The sequence below is a fragment of the Hypanus sabinus genome, chromosome 1 (genome assembly GCF_030144855.1).
Source record: "Hypanus sabinus isolate sHypSab1 chromosome 1, sHypSab1.hap1, whole genome shotgun sequence".
Classification (NCBI taxonomy): domain Eukaryota; kingdom Metazoa; phylum Chordata; class Chondrichthyes; order Myliobatiformes; family Dasyatidae; genus Hypanus; species Hypanus sabinus.
In genome coordinates this window covers 17,221,325-17,244,965 of record NC_082706.1, presented here as the reverse complement: position 1 = coordinate 17,244,965, position 23,641 = coordinate 17,221,325, and the positions used below count along the sequence as shown (strand labels likewise).

Here is a 23,641-nt window from a genome sequence, read left to right as displayed (position 1 = left end):
AGCGTCCTATGGACTCGGACCTCAAGATCCCTCTGATCCTCCACACTGCCAAGAGTCTTACCATTAATACTATATTCTGACATCATATTTGACCTACCAAAATGAACCACTTCACACTTATCTGGGTTGAACTCCATCTGCTGCTTCTCAGCCCAGTTTTGCATCCTATCAATGTCCCGCTGTAACCTCTGACAGCCCTCCACACTATCCACAACACCTCCAACCTGCTATTCATTTCCAATTCATCACCTGCAGCTTATTTAAACCAAACTCTCATCCGCAGTCATTGTTCATTCATACAAAGCTGCCAGACTAAACCAATTGCTCCAGTTTTACATTCTACTATTAAAGTTATTGTTGTTGTTGTTGTTCAGTTGCCAAATTGAGTCCATCTTTTCATGGCCTCATGGACCATAGGGTCCATAGAGTTTTCGTGGCAAGATACAGAAGTAGATTGCCAGGCCTTTCTTCAGCACAGATACTTCTGCTGACCAGGTGGGACCCAGGTGGGACCCAGCTGGGTTTGAACTGTCCGTCTGACTTGAAATCCAGTGCTAATGCCACTACACCACCAGCCAGTCCATTAAAGTTATCTCTCATCACTAAATCATCTCCACTGCTCTGCTTTTGGGTCAAGCCTCCTCCATACCTCATGGCACCGATCATTTTTTTCCCTTCCAAATGGATGTGCTTCCATCGCCAACGTAGCATGCCGACAATTTACTAACCCTTACTAAACCGTATGTCTTCAGGATGTTCAAGGAAACTGGAGCACACAGAGGAAATACATGCAGTCACCAGAAGAACCTACAAACTCATTACAGTCAGCTGTGGGAATTGAACCCCAATCACCAGCATTGTTGTGGTTGATTTATGAATGTCACATGTAAATTATTTTCATAATAACATATATCAGAATGTGGTTTATTATCACTGGTACATACCATGAAATTTGCTATTTTGCGGCAGTAGTACAATGCTAAAGAGGAATATTGTGGTAGTGTTCATGGAGTTCCTGTTTTGTTCAAAAATCTGAAGGCAGAGCTAAGAAGCTGCTTCTAAAACGTTGAACTTGGGTCTTGTAATGAGAAGATGGCGTGTTCCAAATTGTGATGGTTTGCAGTGATTGAAGCCATTTTCTTGAGGCGCTCTCTCTTGAAGATGTCCCCAATGGTGGGGAGAGTTGTTCCCATGACAGAGCTGGCTGAGTCTAAAATTTCCTACAGCCTCTTGTGATCCTGGACATTGGTTCACACAAGGGCTCCGAGAGTTCAACAGTAGCCTAGGAGCTGCAGTCAACTGAATGTTTCTAATCATCATTGTGGACATTGCCCACTTAGCAAATGGCCTGTACTCACTTCTGGAAGGTGCTATAGGAATATTAAAACAAAAAAATTGTGCCATCTTAAAAGTTTCGGCTCCCAGGAAGTTAATCTGATCAACCATTCCACTTACCTCTATCCGATCTAAATTAATCTAAGTTCATCTGATCAACCATTCACCTCTATCTGTTACCACAGTCACTGCTCTGTAAACACTTTAAACTACTTTTTATAATGCTGTTTACATTGTAAATATATGCTGGTGTTGATTTATGCACTTTTTATTCCAGATCTGTACTTCTTACTTTATTTGAATAAAATTCTTCATTGTTTAATTGTGATTGTTGTTATGCACCATCACACCGTAGCGATTTCCTGTTGCGTGTAAATGCATATAGCAAATAAAGCTGATCCCTGATCCTTGAAATAATGATTACTGCACCAATTTGGCACATGCCCAGCCCAAATAAACACACCAAACATGATAAATTGCCAATAAACTAGACTGGCCCTTTTGGAGAGCACTTGTTTGCAAGAACTAGTTCAAAGCCAAATCATGAGAGGGAAGTCAAAAAGCAGAAGAAAAGGAAATGCAATTTAAAAAGAGACTAAATGGTAAACAATGGTAAAATAAAATGCACTCTGTGGTTGCTTTATTAGATACACCTGTACACCTATTCATTGATGCAAAAATCTAATCAGCCAATCATGTGGCTGCGACTCAATGGATAAAAGTCATGCAGGCATGGTCAAAAGGTTCAGTTGTTGTTTAGAACAAACAGCAGAACGGGGAAGAAATCAAATCTAAGAGACTTTGACCATGGAATTATTGTTGGCGCCAGATGGGGTGCGCTGAGTATGTTAGAATCTAATGACCTCCTGGAATTTTCATGCACAACGGTCTCTAGAGTTTACAGAGAATTGTGTGAGAAACAAAAAAAAAACATGCAGCAAGGGGCAATTCTGTGGGTAAAATAAAAACATTGTTAATGAGAGAGATCAGAGAAGGATGGCCAGACTGTATCAGGCTTTCACGAAGGTGACATTAACTCAAATAACAACTCGTTACAACAGTGGTATGCAGAAGAGCATCCATGGGTGCACAAGATATCAAATTTTGAATTGGATAGACTACAGCAGCAGAAAACCATAAGCATGCACAGAGTGGCCACTTTATTAGGTACCTCCTGTGCCTAATATAGTGGTCATTGAGCTATCTTTCAAAAATATTCACGAATATTTAGATTCGGAAGGAATGAGACTGACCCTTTTCAGTGCCAGTAAGGTGGGCTTACATTGAAAATTTGCATTACACAAAGTTCACCTCTTGAGTGGAATTGTATTGAGTTAATGAACCAACCTGACTCTCTCCCATGTGTTTCAATGTTGATTCTCTTTCTGAGACTCTGCATAGCTTTTGAAGATGACAGTTAACTCAAACAGCATCTTCTCTCTTTGATTGTGCCAGTGTTTTGGCAGAATCCCTATCTAATTGATGTTGTTTACAACAAACACAGATAGCCTCAGAATTGTTACAATTCAAAAACCTTGCGCCAAGCTTTCTGCCAGATAACATAGCTGAGGAGGTCAACCATTTTGTGGCTATAATTCAATTTAATCTATTCCAGATCCCAGAGAGAAAACATAAATTGGTATTACTCGAGGAGCAGGAGTTTGCAGAAAATTTTCTAAGGTTGCTTGCTCTGACGCGAGGAGGAGGCAAATAATTTCTCACGTGAGTTGGGAAGGAGAGTTCAACAGTGAGAACAGGTCTGTGTTGCTACTATGAATCAAAGCAGAGAAACTTTGGTGGTGGAGAGAAAAGTTTCTGTTAATTAAAAATAAATACTAGTCCTTTGTTGATATATAGTTTGTGTGTGTGTGTGTGTGTGTGTGTGTGTGTGTGTGTGTGTGCGTTTGTGAATGGAGTGTGCATGCATGTGTATCATGTGTACAAGTGTGTATCTATCCGTGTGTCTATGTGTGGGAAGAGAGGATCGACTTGCATGTGTGAAAGTGTTTGTATCGGGGGTGTGTATAGGTGAGTTGGAGGGTCAGTTTTTGTGTGTATGTGTGTGAGTGTGTGGATTCAACTGATTGTATCAGTGTATATATACATGTTAGGATGTGTGGCAGAGTGGATTTGGCACGTGTGAGTGAATGAGAGATGGTACCACAAGAAGGCGACATTCTTCATGCAGCACTGTCACCATCCAGGACAATCTCCCTTCTTAAATCTACTAACAGTGCAGAGGTTCAGAAGCTTAAACAACCAAAAACATTTTTGGAAAAGCTTCTTCGTCACTCCTCCAAGAGGAGCACAACCTTGTCATAGGATTCGGAGGCTTGTCTGCCTCAATAACCTGCAGATCCATTTTGGCTGGAGTCAGGGCTTTATGCTTTGGCTCGTGGTAGGGGTCACCAAGGGTAGAGACCAGATTAAGAGTGGTCCACCAGTCCTCCAGGTTCAGGGCTTCAGCTCAGGGATCACAATTCTGATTGATAAGACAAAACTGTGATAGAAACAGCAATGAACGATCCTTCTATGCCTTTGTGCGACAGTCAAAGATGGAAGTCCTTCTTTGCTGCCTTAAATGGCAGCGGGTGTAAGGGGAGGTAAGTAAGAAAGTAAGTTCTTCCCCTTTACCGTCAGATTTCTGAATCATCCACAGATCGTTGAACATTTCTCTCTTGCACGAACACTACCTCCTTATTCTTTTCTGACACTACTTATTTATGAATGTAGTTTATAATAATTTTATGTCTTTGCACTCTAATACTGCTATTAGTATTAGAGTGGAATCAGTCTGTCTTGAAGCACAAAAGGTGATGATCATCATCACAAGCCTGGGGGGAAGGTATAGAGATCCTGAGATGCCCAGTCATCAAGATAAGATCCCCACTCTTGGCCTCACAGATGTAGTCCAAAAGAAAGTTTATGAAGCAATCCGTTTGGCACCAGCTTGGCTACAGGAGTTGCCGGAAGGATGTTCAATGATATCCAGATGTCCAGCCACCTTAGGGATTCCACTCTGGATTTGCTGCCTGGGTTTACTTATTTGTCTCTCCTGAGGCTGCCCATGAGACGGTGATAGCTGTGGATCTGGTTCACAAGCACCAGGCCGTGTCCACACGCGTGCTATGTGTGCAGGTGTCAGACCTCCTCCAGTCCTGAGTCCAAAAGGAGTTCAGTTTCCATGTGTTGCCAGCAAGGAGGTGCTACCTGAGTCTTGGTATTGGAGAGGTTATGTACTGCCTGGGAGAGACTTGCATGTGCAGCTCTCCTTTTCGCAAGACTGCTAGCCAGCAGTGGATACTGAAAGTGAGAGCGACAAGCACTACCACAATGCACTATCACACTAGACACATCACAACAACCATTTTTACACCTATTATTTACTATTAAACAACAAATTTCACAACACGTAAATCAGCAATAATAGCTCTAAAGCTGAATCTAGATCTGAACGTTACCAGAATCAGGTTTATTGTCACTAACATATGTTGTCAAATTTGCTGTTTTGTGACAACAATACAATTCAATGTATAAAAATTTTCTATGTCACCAGAAGAAAGAGTACAAAAAGAGAGCAACGTTATGAGGTAGTGTTCACAGATCACAGACCATTCAGACATCTGATGTCAGAGCTGAAAAAAACTCCTCCACAAATGCTGAGTGTGTGTCCTCCTCCCTGATGGTAGTAATGAGAAGAGAGCATGTCCTGGATACTGAGGATATTACGAATGCAAGGTGCCTTCTTGAGGCATCACCTTTTGAAGATCTCCTGGATTGTGGACCAAATGATTCAACCAACTCTTAGTCACTTCTACCAGTACTAAAGCATCTGCTTACTTCTGCTGGGTTTGCCTTGAAACTGGAGTTTGCCCTTCTTGGTATTTTTCAGCGGACGCTGAGCGTGGTGTCTGGGTGGTTTCCACCTTCCTCCTCATGTTAAACTTTACCTGCTCGTTTCCTGATGTCTGTTTCCTGTGGAGATCACAGCTGCTATGAAAGTGAAAGGGAGTCTTAAATATCCTCATTCCAGTGCTGTTCCAGAGGAGGGAACTTAATGATGTAATGGAATTGCTGTGAGAATAGCATAGTCTCGAAGGGCCAAAGTGGCACGAGTGTAGGATTAACATATATTAGTGTCAGCAAAGACTTTGAGGGCCCTGCTTCCATATTGAATCCCTCTGTGATTATGATTTTCCTTCAGCAATTTTGAAAGTCAGTGGAAATACAATCAGAGAATGGCATTAACACTGCCCTCCCCGACAGATCTACCATGGAATCGACTTCTGAGATTTTAATTTCTCCCTCTTATTTATTTCCAAGAGCAAAAGAGAATGTAAATCCTTATTTGATATCATCTCTCCTGTGGCCGTCGAGCCAAAGACATTTCACCTGAGCACAAGCCATATTGAATGGGACCTCCAAGAACCTTAATGTCACAGACCCCACTTTGGTAAGGTGGCAAGGAAAGCAGGAGATGCAGGAGAAGGGGCTAAGTATGAACTTTTATTTATTTATTTATTTATTTATTGAGTGATTGCAATGCAGCTCAGAGTAGGCCCTTCCGGGCATTCTGCCCTTCTGAACCATGCTGCCCATCACCCCACCCCAAATTATCCCTCCAACCAATACGTCTTTGAAATGTGGGAGGAAACATTTGGGGGACTGGAGGAAACCCACATGGACGTGGGGAGAACGTACAAACTCCTTGGAGGCAGCAGTGGGAATGGAACTCGGGTTGCCTGTACTGTAAAGCGTTGTGATAACCACTACACTACCATGCAGTGAGAGATCTATCAGTTTTGCACAATGAAAGGACTTTATTTGATGAAGAAGATCACAAGTAAATATGCAAATAGTAAAGTATGTTGGTTTAGGGATAGATATTTGTCAGAAGGAGCAGGAGACAGATTGGGAGACTAACATCTCAGGCCTGGGGAAGAGAGCAAGAATCAAATAAGATAGTGAGGAGCTAAACAGTGTTACAACAATTTGAATAGCTGTTAAAAATAAAACAAGAGGAATGAGTAATGAGAAACAAATCCTGGCTGACATTTATTCCTTAGTTAACTTCATAAAAGAAACGTTTGTCTGATTTAGGACACCAAAGAATAGACGAGGCTTGCCTGTCATTTAGTAGAATCATGTGTAATGAGAAGTGTTAATGTATGAGGAGCATTTGATGAATTTGGTCCTGTATCTGCTGACGTTTAGAAGAATGGGGTGGGGGGGGGGGGGGGGGAGGAGAGTGGAATCTCACGGAAACCTACCAAATATTAAAAGGCCTCGATAGAGTGGATATGGAGATGATGTTTCCCATAGTGGGGGTGTCGGGGACCAAAGGGCATAGCCTCAGAAAAGAACAGAGACGAGGAAGAACTTCTTTAGCCACAATGTGTTGGATCTGTGAAATTCAATGCCATTTATGGCTATGGAAGCCAAGTAATTTAGTATTTTTAAAGTGAAAGTTAATAGATTCTTGATTAGTAGGGCTGTCAAAGATTATGGGGAGAAGGCAAATGAATGGAGTTGAGAGGGATAATAAATCAGTCATGATTGAATGGTGAAGCAGACTCATAGGTCAAATGGCCTAATTATGCTTCTATGTTTATGGTCTTATGGTCCTTTTATATCCTTAATAGAGAAAAAGTGACCTCTGTGTACTCAATAATCAAACAGCCCACAATCTCTGTGGTAAATAATTCCAAAAGTCACAGCCCTCTATGATTCTTCTCATTTCAGTTCTAATGGATCTACCTATGATCCTGATTTGAAGACCCAAATATGGAAGCATATTCCTACAAAATATTTTCTTAATCCCTGTTATAAGCAAACAATAATTACTAGTGAATGCAACAACAGAACTAAATCCAGAGGCATGGGAGAGAAAGGGAGCATCTAGCCATTAACGATCACAACATGGAAGATGGAAGATAACAAATGGTAGACGCATAATAATATGAACTTAGGTCATGAGAATGGAAGGTAATGAGTAAATCATAAACACAGGAAGGTCTGCAGATGCTGGAAACCCTAAGGAACACACACAAAATGCTGGAGAAACTCAGCAAGTCAGGCAGCATCTATGAAAATGAATAAAGAGTTGACGTTTTGGGCCAAGACCCTTCTTCAGGACTGAGAAGGAAAGGGGAAGATGCCAGAATAAAAAGGTGGTGGAACAGGAATTAGGCTAGCTGGAAGGTGATAGGTAAAGCCAGGTGGATAAGAAAGGTAAAGGGTTGGAGAGGAAAGAATGTGATAGGAGAAGGGAGTGGACCATAGGAGAAAGGGAAGGAGGAGGGAGATGTGAGTGGAAGTGATAGGCAGGTGAGAAGAGGTAAAATGGCAGAGTGGGGAATAGCAAAACTGTTTTGGATGGATAAATGAATGGAGGAAAATCATACTTAATAATACAGGAGCATGCATTCCTCAAGAAAAGAAGCTTTCCAACTAACATTTAGCCATGATGGGTCAATAAAGGCAAAGATAAAAGTCAAATTAAAGGCAGAAATAAAGTAGTTGGATAATAAAAGTGGGGTACTTGATATGATATGTTGAGATGAAGAAAATATTAAGAAGGAGAGGAGCATTAATAAAAGTCAATAAAACTAATAAAAATCAAAAAGAAATAATAAAGAAACTAAAAATACTGCAGTTTCTGAAATTCTAGAATGAAGGCAGAAATGTTAGAAAGAGTCTCTGAGTTTCATTTTCCACAGATGCTGCCTGATGTGCTGAGTATTTCCAGCATCCTCTGTTTACATTTCAGAATTAATTAGCTATCCTATCAACACATCAGATACAAAGGAGAAATGGAGAGAGGATTAGGTCCCAATGAATGCATATGATAAACTCACAATGATGGTGAAATGGATAAGAAATAAATAACAGCTCTTGGGATGGACTGATTGAAACCACTTGCATTCATAGAAGTCTTTCAAGGCATCTCAGAGGCTAGTAAAAGTTTAGAAAGTTTAGGAGTGAGCAAGCTAACAAAATTAAATAAGGCGAATGCTTACTGGTGACATATATATTCAAGAAGAAGTTAGGTATATTTCTAAAGGCCAGAGGGGAGAAAGTGGGTAAAGTGAGTGGATTTCGAATGACTAAATGGCAGAATCAGCTTGAAGAGTCAAATGGGTCTCTCCTCCCTTCCTTTATTCACCTTTCCCATCTTTGCCCCCTTCCCCACTCACTTCCAGCCTGTTCCCCACTCCTCCCACATATTGCTATGCTCTGACCAGTTGCTCTTGGAACTGATGCTGGATCTCGAGTAAAACGTCACCAGCGCTTCTTGCCTCCACAAGATGCTGCTTGAATGGCTGAGATCTGGCAGTGTTCTGCTCTACATTCCATCCTTACACCCATACTTGGAGGACTGTGAGAACCCCACATGGCACTCTCTCACACCAAGTATTCAGAGGCGTGATACGAGCATAGAGAGGCACAAGATTCAAAAGCAAGTGTGTTAACAAGAACTGCAAGGAAGGCAAGAAAAAAAAGCTGAAGAAATCAAAACCATTCAAAGTTCGAGATCAAATTAAATTTATTATCAAAATAGATATACAGTATGTCATCATCTACACCCCAAGATTCATTTCCCTAGGGCTATCTCATTAACTACAAGAAACAAAATACAATCAATTAAAGACTATACCCAAAAGGATAGACAAACAATCAATGTACAAAAAGCACAACAAACTTTGCAAACACATAAAAAGAAAGAAAAAGTAAGTAATAAATGTTGAGAACATGAGATGAAGAGTCCTTGAAAGTGAATTCATAGGTTATGACATCTGAGTTCGGTGATGGCATCTGTAAAGTTGAGTGAAGTTATCTCCTCTGGTTCAAGATAGTTGAGGGGTATTAACTGTTCTGGAACCTGGTGGTGTGGGTCTTGCGGCTCCTGTACCTTTTTCCTGATGGCAACAGTGAGAAGAGGTAGGGGTACTTGATGATGGATGCTGATTTTCTGCGACAGTGCTCCAGGTAAATGTGCTTGATGTAGGGAAGGGTTTTTCCTGTGATGGATTGGGCCAATCCCACTACCTTTAGTAGGCTACTCCATACAAGGTCATTGGTGTTTCCATACCAGGCCATAATACAACCAGTCAATATACTCTTCACCACACATCCACAGAAGTTTGTCAAAGTTTTAGATATTTTTTGCAAACTTCAAAGAAAGTAGAGGCTTTGCCATGCTTTCTTCATAATTGCACTTACATGCTGATCCCAGGACAGATCCATTGATATGATAACACCAAGGAAGCTAAAGCTGCTGACTTTCTCCAGCTCTGATCCCCTGATGAGGACCGGCCCACGGACCTCCCGTTTCCTCCTTCTGTAGTCAATAATCATCTCCTTGGTATTGCTGACATCGACCGTGAGGTCAAAAGAAGTCCTTACAATTACAGGTGGCACACCAGACAGATATATATGTGAGGAAAGAGCTGCTAGCTCTGAAAAAGGAATTTTGGAAACACCTCGTTACTTAACAGGTTACAACAGGATCTTTCAAACATAAAGCACAGATGCAGTTAAGGAAAAGTACACGAGGGAACACAGAATAGAGGATATGTTGATAGGGTTAGAAGAAGAAAATCAAGTGGGTGGAAGCACATGTGGAGTACGAACACCACAGGTTCTGCTTCAGCATTGAATGCTGACTTCTTTGTAAATAAAGCACAAGCAATTGTTAAACCGAGGCAAATCGGTTCTTATGACTAAGCATCCCTGCAGAGGCAGAAAAGCACACAAACTAATCTCCAAGCTCACTGATGTTATCCCACCGCTTAAATTGTTGCACAATCTTTGCCTAGACGTATCGAACGTATGAGAAGCAGCCTTTCCTAGTAACTCATGTTCTCTACAGAGTGAATAATATATGTTAAAATGCACCAGAACCTATAAAATAAAAATTACTCCATTCAAGATTGATGTGCTATGAACGCCTCTTCAAGTACACAGCCTCTTCAATTTCCACTGCTCAGTTCTATTTTTGGGACACCAGGGATATAGGTGGAACGTCATTACCCTGAAGCACACTTGCTCTGAGGATGTATCAAACATAGTCAAGTTATTGTTAAACCAAAGAACTGGCAGTAGCTCAGAACAACTTTTCTATTGTTTCCATTTGAGAAAGAAATCCTGACTTGCTGAGTTCCTCCAACACCCACTGTGCCTTAATCCTACAAACCTTGGCGAGGTCAATTCAAAGTTCAGAGTAAATTTATTATCAAACTACGTCCATGTCACCAATACTACCCTGAGTTCAAGTTCAATTGTCATTCAACCATACACGTGTATACAGCTAAATGAAACAGTGTTCCTCTGGGCCCAAGGCACAGAACACATTACCATGAATCACAAACAGCACTCAGCACATAGCACACATAGCACATATAGATAAGACAGTTCTGATCATTGGTGCGTGGTCTAGTGGATAAGGCATCTGAAGGTCACTGGTTCGAGCCTCAACTGAGGCAGCGTGTTTGTGTCCTTGAGCAAGGCACTTAACACCACATTGCTCTGTGATGACACCGGTGCCAAGCTGCTTGGGTCCTAGCGCCCTTCCCTTGGACAACATCGGTGGCGTGGAGAGGGGAAGGTTTGCAGCTTGGGCAACTGCCGGTCTCCCATACAATCCTGCCCAGGCCTGCACCCTGGAAACCTTCCAAGTTGTAAATCCATGGTCTCACGAGACTAACGGATGCCTAATTATTTCGATAAGATAGCAGAAAAGCATGCAGTCACAAAAAAAATTGCCCAAGTTCATGAGTGGCATGGCTGGCCATTGATGGTGCGTGGGATGTTGTCCTGGAGACACATTTCTGCAAGAACAAACGTTTTCTTTTGGGCATTGAGAGTACCGCAAGAAAATACAACAGAATCAAAGTTCAAAGTTCAAAAGCACGAAGTAAATTTATTATCAAAGTACTGATATGTTACCATATATAATTGTGAGATTAATTTTCTTGAGGGTGTACTCAATAATTCCATTACATGAGAGTAACCATAATAGAATCAATGAAAGACCACACCAACTTGGCTGTTCAACCATTGTGTAAAAGACAACAAACTGTGCAAATACACAAAGAAAGAAATAATAATAATAATAAATAAAAAAGCAATAAATATGGAAAGCATTAGATGAAGAGTCCTTTAAAGTAAGTCCATAGGTTGTGGGAACATTTCAGTGATGGGGTAAATGAAATTGAGTGAAAGTCAAAGGTTCACAGGCCAAATCTAATGTCGGAGAAATGCATAAAATATATTTTGTACATCCTGAAATGCTTTTTCTTTGCAAACATCCACAAAAACAGAGAATGCCCCAAAGAATGAATGACAGTAAAACGTGAGAACCCCAAAGTCCCCCCAGCTCCCCCCTCCTGTGTGTAAGCGGCAGTGAGCAACCAATCATGTGGCAGCAAGTCAATGTATAAAAGCATGCAGACACGGTCAAGAGGCTCAGTTGTTGTTCAGACCAAACACCAGAACAGGGAATAAATGTGATCAAAGTGACTTTGATCATAGATGGATTGTTGGTGCCAGACAGGGTGATTTGAATATCTCTGAAACAGCTGATCTCCTGGAAATTTCAAGCACAACAGTCTTGAGAGCAGGAGTTCTCAAACCTTTTTAGTGGCATACACCAATACCCTTAAGAAGTGGTATGTGGACCTTAGGTTGGGAACCGCTACTCCTGAGTTTACAGAGAATAGCATGTAAAACAAAAAAATAAAAACCCAGTAACCGCCAGTTACCGTGTTTGTGGGCAAAAAACACCTTGTTAATTAAAGAGATCAAAGAAGAATGGCCAGACTGGTTCAAGCTGACAGGAAGATGACAGTAATTTAAATAACCACATGCTACAACAGTAATGTGAAGAGTAACATCTCTGAGCACACATGTTGAACCTCGAAGTGGATGGGTTACAGCAACAGAAGACCTCAAACATACACCTCAGTGGCCACTTTATTGGGTATAGGGGGTACTGAATAAAGTGGCTACTGAGTGTACCTTGAAACTCACTCATCAACAACATTGTGACATCACCTTCACCAAATGAACTACAGTGGTTCAAGAGGGCAGCGCTTGAAAAGCAGTCAGGAATAAAAATAATATGCTGTCCTTGCCAGCAATGCTCAGATCCCAATAAAGTAACAAGAATAATCCTCCCGATTAGCAGTCCAGACTAACTAGGCAATGACACACATACAGATAGACAATATTTTTCTTCATAAATTCTAAGTAACCTTATCGATTCATTCAATACCTTTACTTAACTGCCAGTGGAGGGCCAAATGATTTGCAGAATTATTAAAATTCAAGCAGTTCGAAGTTCAACGTAAATTTATTATCAAAGTATCTATACATCACTATATATTACCTTGAGATCCATTGTCTTGCAGGGATTTACAGGAAAATAAAGAAATACAATAAAATTTCTGAAAATCTATACAGGAAGATTGACAAACAATCAATGCAGTAAAGAAGAAAAAGTATACAAATACTTTCAAAGATCTTTTTTTTACATTTTTTATTATTATTTGTGAGTTGTATCGTCCCTGAAAGTGAGTCTATAATTGTGGAGTCAGTTCAGTGCTGCAGTGAGTGAAATTATCCATGCTGGTTCAGGAGCCTGACAGCTGTAGAGTAATAACTGTTCCTGAACCTGGTGGTGTGGGACTTACAGCTCGTGCCCAAATGTAGTTGAGAGAAGAGAGCATGGCTTGGATGATGGGAGCCCTTGGTAATGGCTGCTGCCTTCCTGTGCCAGTACTTTTTGTAAATGTGCTCAATGGTGGGTCGGGCTTTCCCTGTGATGAACTGATCTGATTTCACTACATTTTGGATATTTATTCCATACCTGGGTTTTGGTGTATCCATACCAGCTGTGATACGACCTGACAGGATGCTCTCCACAGTGCATCTATAAAAGTTCCTTGATGTGTTAGATAACATCCTGCTTCTAAATATAAAATAATCATAGCTAATAAGATATTATTTGCAATTACGCACTGATCGAATACCCTTCCTACAGGGTAAGGGCACTTCAGTGATCCAATCCTGAAAGAGATGCTTCAATATTTTTAACTGCCTCATCACATCTCTCAGAAGACATCTGCCTGAGTTTGAAGTGCTAATGTAGTTGATCGTTGATGCTGAGATGCATCTCAGGACGTGCTAGGACACATCATCAGTGATGTAAGCTGGGGTCATCGGGTCTTTCAACATCAGACACCATTGTCCAGGTGACCCAGTCAGGTCCTGGCTTGTGTCCCAGAAGTAATAGTCCACGAGACACCTGTCTTTATTCATAGCCATCTGGAGACTCAGTCAGCAACCTCTGTGACAGTCCTGATAGTTTTTTTTTTGCAGCATATATAATGCCAAGGAGACAGTAGGTTCTGCACAGCGAGCAGCCAATGAAACCTCTAAACCTCAACCCTAGGCTCACATCATAACCTCCACCCCAGGACCTGCTGAAGGGTCTCAGCCCAAAATGTTGACTGTACTCCTTTCCATGCATGCTGCATGGCCTGCTGAGTTCCTTCGGCACTTTCCGTGTGTTGCTTGGATTTCCAGTATTTGCAGATTTTCTCTTGGTCAGTTCTACCATGATCACTTACTTTGAGTCTGATCTGTCACCCCGCCATGGCTGATTTAATCTCCCTCTCAACCCCATTCTCCTGCCTTCTCCCCGTAACCATTGACAACTTTTCTATTCCAAAACCTTCCAACCTCCACTTCAAATATGCCTAAAGGCTTGGCTGTTGTGTCTGTGCACAACTACATATCGATTAACTAAAAGCACGGATGCGGAAGATGACTTTAACTGGCGTGTTCACATTTCAGTGAGAGCAAGGGGGAGAACAGTGCACATCTGCAGACATCAGAGCATGCATAGACAAAGATTAACATGCATGCATAGACGATAATCCATAAGTATTTCTAAGAGGGGTCATTACGCTAAAAGAAATAAATCCATATATTACACTTCCTCCCCTTTAGATTAATGCAACATAAAACTGTATCTGTAAAATACATTCAATTTACCTTTCATAAACCCATATTCCAAATATAAAAGCTTTCACAACACAAGTCCATAACTAGCTTCACAGTTCTAAAGATTCAGTCACTGCTTCTGCCTGGATATCATCTCTGAGCATGTGGAGTGGCATCAGGTTTGGCGAGTGTTTTGTCAATGATAATGTTCTTGGTTTCTGCTGCGACGTTGCTGTCAGTGACATCATCATTGAGAGGCAAATCTGGTGACTGCAATGCGTCTGCCTTTTAGGATGCAGTCGACTCAGGTGCTTCCTTTGATTGAGCATCCAGTATCTGGTCCACATGACGTCTCCACGTCTGATCTCCAAATCCGCTGTGTACATCAGTGGTCCAGTTCTTGTAGCTACCCTATCGGGTGTCCACTTGTCTTCTCGGTAATCACACTTTAGATCTTCCTGTCCAGTCTCAAAACTCCTCGCTGCTTCACTTGGCAACTGGTTGAAATGTTCATTCTGTACTTTCCTCTGGAGGTATGGTTTCAGGAGGCCTATGTGAGATCTCAGATTCCTCTTCATGAACAGCATTGCGTGAGTTTGTTTTTTAGTCGCATGAACAGAGTTCTGATACGCAGAAAGTAAGTTGTCCACCTTGTGCTGCAGAGAAGTCTCCTCCTTCTCCATCACTTTAATGGACTTCTTGAAGGTTCAGATAAACCTTTCAGCTAAGCCATTCATTGCTGAGTGTGAGGAGCTGACTTAAAATGGCTGATGCCATTTTTCTTATTGAACAGTCAAAGTTATTCTGATGTGTATTGAGGTCCGTTGTCACTCGCAAGTAGTTCTGGTGAAGATAGTCCTCAGAGCAGAGACAGACTTTGCAGAGGTCATTGACTTCATCGTTATAAGCTCTGGCCTCTTTGAAGAAGCACCCACAGCATTCAGAAACATGGAGTCCATTGATGGCCCAGAAAAGCCAATATGAACTCTTGCCATGGTGGTGATGACTACTTTCCATGAGTGTAGTGTTGCCTGTGGGGGTGCATCTTGAATTTTTTGGCATCCTGAAAAGCTTTTGACCAAGTCTTCAATCTGTTTATCTACTTCCAGCCACCACATGTAGCTCCAGGTGAGACTCTTCATCTTGACGGTACCCAGGTGAACTTTATGCAGATTTTCTAAGACTCTTATGATTTCATAGACTTTTGACAATGTTGGGTCATTTCTTGTTTCCCTTTGTATTTCAGAATTTTTACTGGCAACTGGTCCACCAAAGCAGTATGGAACACTTCTGCCATGTCATGGTATGAAGACTTTTCATCTTCAGTTGCCATTAGTGGAAGACGTGACAGGCCATCAGCGTTGCTGTGGTGTTTGGTACTCTTGAACTCTATGTCATAAGAGTGGGCTCCTAGGAATAGCCCAACTTTGGAAGTGGGTAGCAATCATCACTTGAATTCCTGTCCTGGGATTGAAAATGGACACAAGGGACTGGTGATCCGACACTAGCATAAACTTTTGTCCCTACAGGTAGTGGTGGACTTTATTCCCCATTCTAAACTAAGGGCCTCTTGGTTGATCTGTACGTAGTTGCATTCTGCACTTGTCAGAGATCGTGAAGCAAATGCAATTGGGCATTCAGATCCATCTTTCATAATATATGACAAAACAGCTCCAATGCCACAAGGGGACACATTGCACGCCAGTCTGATGGGCAGGGATGGGTCATAATGGGTGAGCAGTTCATCGGACATTATTATTCTCTTTGTCTCCTTGAATGTTTGTTCACATCTATCTGGCCATTCCCACTTTGCTCCTGTCTGTAACAGCCATTCAATGGATGCAGCACTGTAGCAATGTTTGGGAGAAACCAGTGGTAGTAGTTTACAAGGCCCAAGTATGATTTGAGTTGTGACACATTTTCCATGTTTGGGTGCCAGGAGCACTGCTTCAGTCTTCTCTTGTGATTTACGTAAGCCATACTTGTCAATGACATGTCCACAATACCAGATTTCATTCTTCAAAACCTCACATTTCTCTCTCTTTGCGCAGACCATACTCACTGAGCTTGGTAAACACTTTACCAAGGTTCTGGAAGTGCTCTTCATCATTTTTGCGGATGATGTTATCAAGGTAACATAGTGCTCCTGGGACACCTCGGAGCACTTGGTGCATTGCTCCGAATTATTGGTGCTGATGCAACACAAAAGATGAGACAATTATACTGGGACAGTGCCTTGTGAGTGTTGATTGTGATGAACTTCTTGCTTGATTCCTCAATCTCCATTTGCTGGTAGGCTTGTGACAAGTCAATCTTTGAAAATCTCTCTCTGCCTGCCAAAAATATCTTCTACTCATGGCAGGGATATGCACAATACGCAGCACTGGGTTGATGCTCACCTTGAACTCACCACATATGCAAATGGCTCTGGCCTTCCCTTTCCTGATCATTGGGTCAATAGGCATGACCAAACCACTCCATTCAACCTTGTATAGAAGTCCAGACACCTCCAAGCTCTGTAGTTTGGCAGCGACTTTAGGACATAGTCCATAAGGCATTGGACTTTGCTTTATGGAATCTTGGTGTTGCTGTTTCATCCGATTCAATGCCTTTGAGTTTATCAATCCCCTACTCAAATAAATTCTCATTAGCATTCAGCAGCTGTGCCAGCCTCTAGTTAGTACTACCATTTGGGCTGTTGATGTCACACTGACAGCTATGATTGCGTGCCAGTCTAGCTGAATTTTTCTCAACCATTCACATCCAAAAAGTGCTGGCCCTCCACTTTTCAATGCATAACACTCTAACCATTGTGTTTGGCCTCCATACATCACATTTACTTTCATTTTGCCTTTGGGAGGCACTTTTTCACCTGTGTAAGTCTTTAGTATCATGGAGGTCATCTCTAATGGTAGCTTAGAAAACAGTCTGTTTTAGTCAGCCTCTGGAATTATGGACAAAGCCGACCCTGTATCCAGCTCCATTTTCAGTTTTACAACAAACACATCCAGATGATTTTGCTATCCTTTTTGACATTTGCAAGTTTCCAGTCCTCCTGAACCATTCCAGAATCTAATGATTCTTGAAAGATCAGTACTAATGACTCCACAATCTCCTCAGCTACCTCTTTCAGAAACCTGAGGTGTGGTCTATCTGGTCCAGATGACTTATCTGTCTTTAGACCTTTCAGCTCCCCAAGCACCTTCTCCTTAGTTATAGCAACAACATTCACTTCTGCCCCCTGACACTCTCAAAGTTCTGGCACACAGCTGGTGTCTTCCACAGTGAAGACTGATGTAAAAGTTTGGTTGTAATCTCACATCAGGACTTTTTACAGACATTGAAGTGCTTCTGAAAATGGAGCTACTAATAAAATGCAGACTTTTAAAAGGAGAAATTTAATAGGAAGTTGAGGGTCTTCTCCTTCACCCAGAGGGTGGATATTACAGTACATGGAATGCACAGACCAAGGAAGTGATTGAAACAGTTGCATTAACAATATTGCAAAGTACTTGGATGGGAAAGTTTTAGAAGGATGTGGGCCATATCTTGACCAGTTCATCTGTAGGGCCATTTTCTGTGCTGCATGATTGTATGACACTGTAGCTCAGTTCAGGCTGAGCAAGATCCTACAAACAGGGTCACGATCAAGACTAGGTAAGCTTTGAGTTACACTGTGTTATAAATATTGATCAGGACACTGGGAGGAAGTCCCTTGCTCCCTCTTGCCGTTACATCCTATGGTCTTACAAACGGTGGGTGCATGGAATGCACTCCCAGTGACGATTGTAGTGGCAGATACAATAAGGTCTTTTAAAAGACTCTTAGATAGGTACATGGAGCTTAGAAAAACAGAGAGCGATGCTGTAGGGAAATTCCAGACAGTTTCTAGAGTAGGGTTTATGGTCAGCATAACTGGGGGCTGAAGGGCCTGTAATGTGCGTAGATTTCTACATTCTATAAAAAGACCGGTCAAAGGATGTTACCTGGGTTTCAGCACTTAAGTTACAGAGAAAGGTTGAACAAATTAGGTCTCTATTCATTGGAGCGTAGAAGGTTGAGGGGGGATTTGATCGAAGTATTTAAAATTTTGAGAGGGATAGATACAGTTGACGTGGATAGGCTTTTTCCACGGAGAGTAGGGGAGATTCAAACGAGAGGACATGATTTGAGAGTTAGGGGGCAGAAGTTTAAGGGAAACACGAGGGGGTATTTCTTTACTCAGAGAGTGATAGCTGTGTGGAATGAGCTTCCAGTAGAAGTGGTAGAGGCCAGTTCAGTTGTGTCATTTAAGGTAAAATTGGATAGGTATATGGACAGGAAAGGAGTGGAGGGTTATGGGCTGAGTGCGGGTAGGTGGGACTAGGTAAGATTAAGAGTTCGGCACGGACTAGGAGGGCCGAGATGGCCTGTTTCCGTGCTGTGATTGTTATATGGTTATATGGTCAAAGGCTTGGACAGGCTCCTAGTTCAAACCCTCATCTGAGAGTCCTTGCCTCCGAAAGTGCAGCGCACACACGGTGCTCGATTAGAGTATCAGCTCAGAACCTTGACTTGAGGCAAGAGTGTTGACAAAATTGACCCAGGTCTGCTGTGGCAACAGGGCAGCAGCCCAGAGTTCTACATTGGTTTTCAGCATCTCTGGGACAGAACTGAACTGGCCTACTGTGACAGAGAGAACGCTCGGTACACGCACAGAAACATCGGTTTGTCATTTCGCTGTCATTGCTCTGGGAGTGCACACTTCAATGCCTTCCCAGTATTTTCTCGTAGTGGCTCCTAAACCAGGCTGATGTACTCAGGTTGGCTTTATGGTGCCTTTCCTACCATGAATACCTACCAGAAATACATGAATATTCCTACCAGAATATTTCATTTCATTAGCAATGGGCATGTGTAAATGCATATTTATTGTTTGTACTCTGTATTTAAGCCTAATACTTGTGTTTATTTTGGAATATGGTTGTAACTACATTGTGTGGTGCATCATATTCTAATGCATGTGTTAAGTTAATTTTGTTGGTAACTAAGGATGGTATTGTATGCCCTAGCACGAAATCAAAAGAGCTCATTGCTCTGAGCAGTAGAGAGGGATCGAGACTGCCAGGAGTTCATGCTGTCCAAGTGTAAGTATGTAGCTACATTGTGTTTTCAGTTAGATATCTTTTTGTAAATATTGGCAGTTTTCTTTTCACTGTTTTCGCTAAATTTTGTAAGTTTGATTTTTTGACACACCGAATAAACACCCTTGCACTAAGGTACTAAGCAACTGGAGCCATTTTTTTCTTTGGCCATAACCCACATACCTAACAAGTGCCGGCTTAGAATTTTGTTCTTAAATCTGAATACTTAACCTGCTGACTCAGGGACAGAAGCAAGCAAAATGAAAAGCACATCAATTTGCTTTATAATATCATTAGTTGAGGAAGGAATATCACCCTCCATGCCGGGCCAATTTCCTGCTCTTCCTCTGAAAGAGCATTTAGTGTCTGCATAATGAGTCATTCGACATTACAGACCAGATGGGCAGGACACAGGCAGGACGGCTGCAGAACAAGGGATAAGAGTCCCAGGATATGGAGCAAGATGGTGTTAACTGAGATGTGGAAAAATTCCTTCATTCAGTGGAGTGGTGAACCTATGGAATTTTCTACCATGGAAGGCTGTGGAAGTCAATTTGTTTATCATTGTTAGGAAGAAAGTAGATTGCTGGGCTCCATGTGTGGCTATTCCTGAAATATTGACTCCACAGTCACTTTCATGGGCTCTTCATCTCATGTTCTTGATATTTATTGCTTATTTGCCTATTATTATTATTTTGCTTGTGGTTTTTATTGTTTATTTGTATTTACTGTGAATGCCCACAAGAAAATGAGTCAAAAGTGTTGTATATGATGACATAAATGTACGTTGATAATAAATTTACTTTGAGCTCTCTGGGTGGAGGACAATGGCACCGAATGGTGACTCCTTTGCTTGCATCTTTGGAAACAGCTATATTTCCATCATTAATATCTCTATTTTTCCCTTTCAGGGTTCTTTTGAAGAGCATGACCTGGAGTTACATGCTGACTTTGGTTCTTTGCGGAATGGGACCTGCTCCCGCTGTCTCACGACTGGCTGCTATCCGATATACCAAGGACACAACCTAGAAGACTAGCGCCTTCAGGGTTCTGGGGTTTCCTGGCTCTGAAGGCGGGCAGACTCGAGGTCGGTGCCTCCACAGCAAATTGGTGTGTCATGGGAGACTGGAGATTGTAAGCAGCAAGCTGGCTGTGTACCCAGAGAGCCGAGTTCTTTAGGCACAGTGTTTGGAAAAAAGATACTCAACAAACTTTTATCTTTGTAAATCAGTGAATTGTTTGCTAAGTCTCCCCTCTCAATGTGAAACGGAGTCACCTCTTTTACCCTTATTAGGGAGCGACAGAGCCTGTGGTATGTTGAATTACCGGGTGAACGAGTAGACTTTGGGGTACTGCAAGCCTGTGTCTTTATTGATGCTTTGCTGCACAGTTGAGTGCTCGGTGGGGGGGGGGGGAACCGCTGATGCTTTTTTTGTTGGTGGGGGAGAGGGGATCATTACTTTGCTGCTGCTTATGCATGGGAGGGGGAACTGGGGTGGGCTTTGGGGTTCTAACATTTAATTTCCATTTATTCTTTGGGGCACTTCTCTGTTTTCGTGGATGGTTGCAAGGAAAAAGAATTTCAGGATGTATATTGTATACACTTGTAATACTCACTTCTTCTAGTGGCTTAATCTAGGGGGTGACAACCTCCCTGCCCGGCCAAGCTTGAGAAATTTTGTTTGGGTGGATGCTGTATTATGTGTCCCCTGTTATAAATCAAAACCCTGAAATAAAAAAAACCATACACAATATGCGATTAAATGATTAAGCTCTATAACTCTTTACTTTGACTATATGGTCAGTAGAGAAACAAAATATAAAAGGCACCAATAATCTTATTAAACAGTCATGTGCGCACTAAGTTGGAGCTCACGCAGTCCAGCAGTTCTTCTTCCACCATCGATCTCCTCCTTCAGACCCCCACTCAGAGTACCCCCCGCCCCCCCGGTTGTGTGGCCCACTGACTGACTCAAGTCGCGTCTCCTTTCTTCATTCCCCTCGCGCCTTCTGGCAAAAGCCCACGAAACCAACAGCTCTCAGACACACAAGAAAGAATAACATTCCCCCCCCCGTTGAATAGTCACCCGCTATCTCTAGTTATAACCCAAACATTGCTGCTACAGAGAAATCATTACCTCACCAGTTAACATTACAGAGAAGCCATTACACATTTCTCCGACATTAAAAGTACCTTTGAAACTTTGAAATAAGGAGTAGCCGTGATCCCATTCAATGGAGGGAGAAAAGAACCAAAGGGCTGAAGTGTCCACCTGCCCTGCAGCTCTTGCCAAGATAGTAACTTAACACTTCATTCAAAGCACAGAGTAACATTCCACATAAAGATAAACAAACAAAGAATCTAGTCTGCCACTCTAATGTAACCTGGGAGTGGGGCGCACTGCCGCCTCTCAGATGAGACATTGAATTGGGGCTACAGCCACTCTCTCAAGTGCAATGCAATAATCCAGGGTGTTACCTTGTCTTGTCTTGTCCATACTGCACCAACTGCCGCCACTGGGCTATAAACATGCAGGAACAGCGTGTAGCTAAGTGCCTTGCTCAAGGACACACATGCTGCCCCGGCTGAGGCTCGAACTAACGACCTTCGTATCGCCAGCCCAAAGCCTTAACCACCTGGCCACGCACCAAGAAGACTGAGGGAGTTACCGTGGTGATCTTGCCAATGCATATTACTCATGTATCTTACAAAACCAGTTGCTATCACATTGCTGCTTGTGGGAGGTTGCTATGAGCAACATGGTATGCCTGGTTCTAGTAAAGCAGAAGTGGTACGTTAGTTGGATACTATTATTAGTGGATATTGGCTGAAGGTGAGGAACGGGCCGGTGTTTAGCTCACAGCTCCGCAAAGTTTACTCATCTCTGCGCTGAACTGAGGCTGTGGCCTGCAACAACCAGGCTCCTAGACCAGCTGAGAACTCACTTTTGTGAACCTTAGTCCTGAATGCTATTTGCCTACATGGTATCGTTTGCACAATTTGTCCTTTCATTTTGCACATTGGGTGTTTAACGGTCTTCTTTTTTAATAGGTTCTACTCAGTTTCTTTGTTCTGTGGCTGCCTGTTGGGAGATGAATTTCAAGGTTGTATATAGCATACATATTTTGATAATGTACTTTGAACTACAGAAGAATTATCAATATATTCACAATCTGATTGGAATGAACAAGGTAAACAGTAAGCACCTTTATCAAAGACAGGTGTGTCTACAACAAGAAAGCTTAAACTTAAGATTTAGAGGGGATTTAGGGGGTGGGGGAAACTTCTTTCACCCAGAAGTAAGTTGGAGCCCAGAATGCATTGCCCGGGAAGGTGGTGGATAGACTCTCATAATACTTAAGAAAATCCAGACAAGCACTTGAGTTGTCAAGACACCTGGATGTAATGTGGGTAAATAGGTTCAGTACAGGTGGGTGCAATGATCAAAGTTTAAAGTTCAAAGTAAATATAGTATCAAAGTACATATATCTTACCACATACAGCCCTGAGATTCATTTTCTTTCAAGCATACTCAGTAAATTCATGAAATAATAGAACCAATGAAAGGCCGCACCCAACAGGATGGACAAAAATCAAATGTGCAAAAGACACTAAGTATGCAAATACAAAGGAAAAAAGAAACAATGAAAATAAACAAATAAGCAATGAATATCAGAACATGAGATGAAGAGTCCCTGAATGTGAGTTGTGGGAACAGCTCATTGATGAGGCGAGTGAAGTTAAACCCTCTGGTTCAAGCGCCTGACGGCTGAGGGGTAGTAACTGTTCCTGGACCTGGTGGTGTGACTCCTGAGGCTCCCGTACCTTCTTCCTGATGGCAGCAATGAAAAGAGAGCATGCCCTAAGTGGTGGAGGTCTTTGATGATGGATGCTGATTTTCTGCGATAGCACTCATAGAAACATAGAAAATAGGTGCAGGAGTAGGCCATTCGGCCCTTTGAGCCTGTACCGCCATTCAGTATGATCATGGCTGATCATCCAACTCAGAACCCTGTACCTGCTTTCTCTCCTTACCCCCTGATCCCTTTAACCACAAGGGCCATATCTAACTTCCTCTTAAATATAGCCAATGAACCGGCCTCAACTGTTTCCTGTGGCAGAGAGTTCCACAGATTCACCACTCCCTGTGTAAAGAAGTTTTTCCTCATCTCGG

At 42.1% G+C, this 23,641-nt stretch overlaps 1 long non-coding RNA gene across 2 annotated transcripts in view; it reads left to right on the top strand.

Annotated features, from left to right (window-relative positions):
• Window positions 1-20,858, top strand: part of LOC132391144 (uncharacterized) — a 31,896-nt gene extending 11,038 nt beyond the window's left edge. Inside the window, exons 2-4 of one of the 2 annotated variants that reach the window (XR_009511109.1) lie at window positions 2,951-3,092; window positions 19,395-19,469; window positions 20,378-20,858. This is a non-coding gene — a long non-coding RNA (uncharacterized LOC132391144). The remainder of the gene's footprint in view (window positions 1-2,950; window positions 3,093-19,394; window positions 19,470-20,377) is intronic. The other variant, XR_009511100.1, reaches the window with a different exon arrangement.
• The last annotated feature ends 2,783 nt before the right edge of the window (window positions 20,859-23,641 follow it).